The following is a 7,367-nucleotide window of genomic DNA, read 5'->3' as shown; positions in this document are numbered from 1 at the left end:
TAGGCCTTTGTCACAATCTGTCAGGCACTGCTGGGTTTGTCAGGCTCTGTCAGGCTCTGTAGGGCTCTGTCAATCCCTGTCAGGTTTTCTCAGGCCCTTTCAGGGCCTGTTGGGCTCTGTCCTTCTCTCTCGGGCTCTGTCAGACTCTGTCAAGCTTTTTGGGACTCTTTCTGCCCTACCAGGCTTTTTCAGGCTTTGTAAAGACCTGTCATGCTCTGTCAGGCCTTGTCAGGCTCTGTCAGGTTCTGTCGGGATCTGTAAGGCTCTGTCAAGCTGTGTCACAACCTGTCGGTTTCTGTGTGGCTTTGTCTACATCTGTAGGTCTCTTTTTGGCTTTGTTAGGCTGTGTTGTGCTCTGTCAAGCTCTTTTGAGATCTTTCTGCCTTACTAGGCTTTTTCAGCCTCTGTAAAACCCTGTCATGCTTTGTCAGGTTTGTCAGGCTCCTTCAGGCCCTGTCGGTCTCTGTGTGGCTTTGTCGAGATCTGTCGGTCTCTGTCAAGCTCCTTTAGGTTCAATAAAACTTGACAGCGCCTGATAGCAAATGATAGAGCCCGGTAAGACATAATAGAGGATGACAAAGTACGAGAGAGACTAAAAGAGCTCAACAAAACATTACAGAACCTGACAGGGCCTGACACAGCTTGACAGAGCCTTACAGATTCCGACAGAACCTTACAGAGGCCAACAGGGCCCAACAAAGCTTGAAAGAGTCCAAAAGCACCCAGTGGAGTCTGACAGAGCCTGACAATACCCAACAGAGCCTGATAAAACCCAACAGAGCCCTACAAATCCTCAAATGGCCTGACAGAACCTGATAGACCCTGACAGGGCCTGACAGAGTATGACAGACCCCAACAGAACAGAGCTTGACAAAACTTGACATAGCCCAACATGGCCTGACTGAACATGACAGCGCCTGCCAGAGCCCAACACAGCTCAACAGCATTCGACAAATCCTGACAGCGCCTGTCACGTTTTGTCGGCCTCTGTCAGGCCCTACTGAGGCGCGTAAATGACCTTACAACCCTTCAGATTGTTAAGAAGGTATGTATTTGCTTATTTATTTACAGCACCGGACACACGGGGAATCATTTCACCTAATACGTGTGTAAAATTACAGTAGCTGTGAGCTTGGTTAAATGCAGTAAAGTGTTACATATTCATGAAAGTTTTAGGAATGCCTATACATATTCATAACCTGTCCCCGAGAAGGCGGTTCTTATTACAGTGAGTTCTGGGACACCATTTCCATAGTCTTCACCTCCGGCTCCTCCTGGTTGCAGCTGCTCAGTGATCGTGAACCCGGGTCCTCTTCTCTGTAAACGGTCACCTTTGGTCCAGTGTGATGAGTTGGTTAGGTCTCAAACTGCTGAGTTGGTTAAAACTAGTGAACCTCCTGTCCTGTGCCCAAGTTTCTTGTTATCTAGTTCACCCAAGGATGCACCAAGGATGCACCCAAGGATTATTGTCTTTGCAAGGTGTCAGCGAACTCCTGTTTCTCATACAATAAGTTACACAGAGTTAAGCAAGGCTAAGCAATAGGGATGCGCATTAAAGGGTTAGCTTTCTAAGAGTTAGCCTTTAAAGTATAGTGTCAGCTCTTTAAGTGTTAATTAGTTAATTGTTAATTCCCTGTATCTTTTCCCCACTTTTCTAATAGGTTAGTAAATTATTTTACTAATGAGATGATTCTTTATCTATGTTTTCTCTGGCCACAGGTAAGAAGGCTACTTCTACCTGAGAAAACCCATCTCTATCCTTAAACAGATTTTTAATGTTAATGCCAAAGTCAGGCTCCCAGTGTTTGTCCGCTGCGCTGCTGAGCAATTTTGGGGCAGCTGACAACCATATGACTGGTGCTCCGGCAGCAACGACATCTTCTGGACTGCCATGGGAGCTTGCATTCTTTGGCGTGGTGACCCCGCTGACTGCAACTGTAGCATTTGTCTTCTCTTTTGGCTTTTGTTTTGTTGAGGTAGTAAGTGTCACCCGGGTCGGTCACCCAGAAGGACCAAAAGGACCAAAACATGTCAAGGTGGACATAACCTAATTTTTTGATAGAATTTCATAAAGGTTTTGTTTAATTACTACCAACTTAAAACTCCATTCTGCAGAAGTGGACAATGTGATATATATAGTCAGATTGGTTTGATTCTAAAGAACCAATTTAAAGCGTCCCCCTACAGTTTTATTCAGATCTTGCCCATGTCAATTTTCATCCCACCTGTGTGCTAAGGTTATGATTATAAGTGTCACGGTTTAAGGTAAGGTGGCAATAAACCGTGACAGACGCTCCCTGTTAGCCACTTTACCTCCCACCACCCCTTCCTTTAGATTGGAAAGATGATAAGAAAGATAAGGGGAAAGGAAGAGACACTTAGACTTCAGGTTGGAGAGTTTTAAAGGGTTTACTAATGCTACTAATAAATACAGAATATACATACAAAATATACAAAACCAATCTCAAGTTGGTGTCACTCCAGCAGCAGGAGGTGGATGTGCGGAGCTGGCGGATCCAGGAGGTGCAGCTCAGGCCCCCGGAAGTCATGGACGGGACTTCACAGCAAACTCGAACCTGGTTGCAGGGATGCAGGGCCTGAGGCTTGTAGATCACAGGCAAACAGAGAGGGTCCTCTCTAGATGCTGGCCATGGTTGAAGAGAGCGTGACCCTCGTGATCACCCTCTTATATAGGGGGCATGACGATTATGGGATGGAATACTTCCGTTGATCCTCAGCTGGTCAGTTCTAGTCACCTGTTCCATCCACCCCTCCTCAAAAACGCCCCACTCACAACAGAACGTAGGAAAACTTACCAGCCCTTCTTAGCTACCATAGTAATAAATCTAAACACGAGCTTCTTCAGCATTCCGTTGGTCTCTTATGAGCACCAAGGAGAGCATCCTAGGAAAAATATGCAGGTTAAAACTCAGAAAAGTACAGCCCCCCTAGAAGAACTTAGCTGAAAAAAATCACTAAAAGAGAACCGGTCTTGTTTTTAACAAAACCAGGACAATAAGAAATACAATTTTCCAGGTTGCACCTGGATTACCCTACATGGTGCTTTGCAGGCTTTCTTCACTCTAGAATGATGAATCCAGGCATTCTGTTCTTTAATCTTGACAGCAGTGAAAGATGTCAGGAGGACATGAAATGGACCTTCCTACTGTGGTTCCAAAGTATTTTTTGTAAGAGACTTCACATACACATAATTGCCCAATTGGATGTCATATACTGGCCCATACAAATCTCTGCTCCAAGTTCCAAACACATTTCCAAATTTTGTTAAGTTTTTACCCAATGCTATCATATAAGAAGTCATAATTTTGTCCCCTACTTGTGCAGACATCCCCTTCTGTACATTATAGGGTCTCCCATACAGGATTTCAAAATGACTCAACCCTTGCTTTGCCCTTGGCCTTGTTTGTATACGCAAGAGGACCAAAGGCAAAGATTGAGGCCAAGCCAAATTCGCCTCCTGCCCCAGTTTTACAATTAGTTGTTTAATTACATGATTTTTTTTTTTTCCTACCTGGCCACTGGATTGAGGACGATAAGGGGTATGTAGTTGCCAGGTTATTCCCAAGTGCTGACTGATTTGCTCTACAACTTTTGAAATAAAATGTGACCCTTTATCAGAGGATATAACAGCTGGAACTCCAAACCTTGGTATTATTTATTGTACTAATGCTTTAGTTACCTCTTGAGTTTTTGCTGTTCTGGTAGGGAATGCTTCTGGCTAACCTGAAAAGTCATTTGTTAGTACCAACATATATCAGCACCCCCCTTTTCTTGGGAGTTTCAAAAAATCATTTTGCCAATGTTGCCCCGGTCCATTTCCTTTCCCAATTTGACCCATTTCTGTCTTGGATATATTCTTCGGATTAGCCTGGAGGCAAAGATTTCATTGCTGTGCTTCTGCTCCCCAATGTCTCTTTCTGTGTTCTTTTCTTACTAAAGGCCAAACTAAATAGGAGATAACAATAGCTGTTCCCTGTGGGGTGTGAGCCCACCCTTCCTAATTATATGATCCCTCTAGAACTATAATAAGTTTCCGGTCTTCCTTAGTATATTCTGGCTCACCTTCTAAAGAGACCTGGCCATCGGGGACTGGGGCACTTTCTACATTTACCTTTTGCTTGGGCACCAGTTTTGCCTCTCTCTCCACCAGATCATTTCCTTTTTCTAATTTCGAGCTCACTTTCTGGTGTGCCTTGATATGCATGATTGCCACCTTCTTAGGAAGTTGAGCTGCCAATATTTCTTCTGCATGTTTGATATGTTTGCCTTAAGAGTTCAAGAGTCCTTTTTCTTTCCAAATTGCTCCGCGCGCATGCACGACCCTGAAAGCATACTTAGAGTGCGTTTAAAAGTTCACAGTTTTACCCTGAGCTACTTCCAGAGCATGAAAAAGGGTGATTATTTCTGCCTTTTGTGCTGAAGTACTTCTAGACGGAGGTCCAGATTCCATCACTTCAAGGTTAGTAATTATAGCATAAGCAGAATGCCTTTCACCGTTCATGATATTGCTGCTTTCGTCCATAAAGCAGTTCTCAGTGTTCTCCATAGGACTGTCATTTAGATCTGGTCGGCTGGATTATGTTGCTTTGATGGTTTCCAGGCAATTATGATGAGCTGGTTTTCCAATATTACCACTGAGGAAAGAAACTGGGCTGACAATGTTAGCGACGATGATTTATCCTGATATTTGAGAAATTTTTGTGGGGAAGCCTATGTCCCCCTTTTTCTTGTAGAACTGTAGACACCGTGTGGGATACTAGCACAATCATTTTCTGACCCATGGAAAATTTTTGGGCCTCCTATATGTTAGGTACCACTGTTGCAACTGTTGCAACTGCCTGCAGGCATGCAGGCCACCCCGTTGCAGTTGAGCCTAGTTGTTTGGAGAAATAGGCCGCTGCTCATTGGTACGGGTCAAGATCCTGTGCCAGTACACCCAGGGCTATTCCCTGCTTCTCGTGAGAGAATAGAAAACATGCTTTACTCACATCTGGGAGTCCTAAAGCAGGCACTGTCATCAAAGCCTTACCAAGTTCTTCAAAGGCTTGTGTAGTTCCTTTATTCCCTTGCAGGTGTTTCTGATCTGTGGCCATTAGTGCATACAATGGCTTGAAAAGCAATCCATAATCATAAATCCACAACCGGCACCACCCTGTCATGCCCAAAAAGGTCCGTAATTCTTTTACAGTTTGATGCTTTGGAGTTTGGCATATAACCTCCTTTTGAGCCTGTCCCAGCGTCCTCTGTCCTGCACTAATTTCATATCTCAAATAAGTTACTTGTTGCTGTATCATCTGGGCTTTCTTTTGTGATACTCATTATCCTTGGAGCTCCCAAAAGTTCAGTAAACTTACAGTTCAGGTTATGCACGTCTTCTGTGTTGTGGTAGCGATCAAAATGTGATCCCCATATTGTAGCATCTGTCCTTCATCAGATGGGGCTTCCCAAGATTAAAGATCTTCAGCAAGCTGATTTCCAAATATTGTCGGGCTGTTCTTAAATCCTTGTAGCAACACCGTCCATGTGAGCTGCGTTTTACATAAATCTTGTCTGGCTGGCTTCACGGAGAGAGAGGCAAAAAGGCATCTTTTAAATCTAAAACAGTAAACCAAATCAAATTAGAGTTAATACAGTCAGAAAGGTGTATGGGTTTGCTACCACTGGGTAGAGATCCTTTTTCCTTCTGTTTATAACCAGATTTATATGAATTTCTTATTACCGGCCAAATTCCTTCCCTGTCCTCCCTTTTCTAAGGGTATTGTTTTATCCTTACCGGCTTTTCTCCTTCTTTGATTTTTACCTCGACGGGTACAGCATTTTTGCCTCTTCCATCTATATCAGTAGCCCATACCCCAGGATACGCTTGGTTCACAACTTCTTCATTAATCTTGCCTTCTGTAGGAACATTTGCTAAAAGCCAGCTCATTATTTTCATATATTACTGATCATTTACCTCCAGAGTAATTTCTCCTTTTTCAGATCTGATTACTGCATCCGTTTGTTCCAACAAATTTCTCCCGAGAAGTTTTGTGGGGAATTGGACAGATATTGAAATTTATCAATACCTATTTGTTTACCCAATTTGCGTTTCAAAGGTTCACAAAAATATGCCTTTTCACTTTGGCCAGTGACTCCCTTTACCCGCTATGTAATTGTTTCTTATTGGCAATCCAGCAAAAATTCAACTTGTTTCTGTTCATTGCAGGTTCCCACCAGTCTTTTTTCAAAACTTGCTACTGTCCGTTTTTCTCTCTGCCTACTTCTTCTGTACCTTCCCCAACATTCATTTTCCCAATAGACATTGATCTCTCTCTAAAGGCTTTCAAAGACTTCCAACCTCTTTAGTTCCCTACTTTCTTATACTTTCAACAATCTTCTTTTTCCCTGTTGCTGAATACTCTCCAAGCTTCATCTAACAGTATTTCCAAATTTCTACTTTCTGTTGCCCTCAGCTTCTATAACTTTTCTAGGGGAGCTTGCAATATTTTGGGTGTCAGGCTACACTGAGAGGTATACGGCTTGTCCTCCCCTCGCTCCTTCTAGCAGCGTTTTTTTTTCTGTTTTTTTTTTTTTTTTTCTTTCTTTCTTTCCTTCCTGCAGTTTAGACACAGACAAGGCCACGTGGATGGGGGAGGTTGAGTTTATCTCACAGCTTGACACAGGTCTGTAATTTATGTTACAACACAGGCCTGGGATATTTCGCTTTCTTGTTTTTCTATTTCATTCAAGTCATAATAAACTTCATATGCAATTCCAATTAGCTCAGCAATAGTTACATTCCTCAGTCCCATTAACCTTTTGCAGATGTCAGAAAAACAGCATATTAAACATAAGTCCATTATTTCCATTATTTTCCTAGATCCAATTCAATCCATGTTCTAGCCACTTTCAAACCACTCTTAAATACAATGTCCCAAGCTCACATCCATCATAACATTTAGTTTGTTCTTTTTCCATATCTCTGAATAGAACATCAATTCAATATGGGTCAGAGTTCAACAACTTAAATCCTTTTGTGGTCTCAAAATTATTAGATAACAATAAAAGCAAATTAACTTAAAGTACTGTATCTCATCCTATTTTCCAAGTTCTGCAGAACAACATTTAATTGCCACTAACTGATATAACCCCACATTCAAACCACAAGTGAATACAATATTGTTTCAAACTTTCTTTTATCAGGATTCCCCACTAAGTTACTCCAGGCTCCATTGGGCACTTTTGGGCTCTTTCAAGTTCTGTCAGGATCTGTAAGACTCTGTCAAGATGTGTCAGGCCCTGTTGGGCTCTGTCAAGCTTTGTCGATCTGTCGATCTCTGTTGGGCTCCCTCGTGATTTGTTGCGCT

This window comes from Patagioenas fasciata, chromosome W (assembly GCF_037038585.1).
Source record: "Patagioenas fasciata isolate bPatFas1 chromosome W, bPatFas1.hap1, whole genome shotgun sequence".
In the NCBI taxonomy this organism is placed as follows: domain Eukaryota; kingdom Metazoa; phylum Chordata; class Aves; order Columbiformes; family Columbidae; genus Patagioenas; species Patagioenas fasciata.
Note: the sequence above shows the minus strand (reverse complement) of the source record.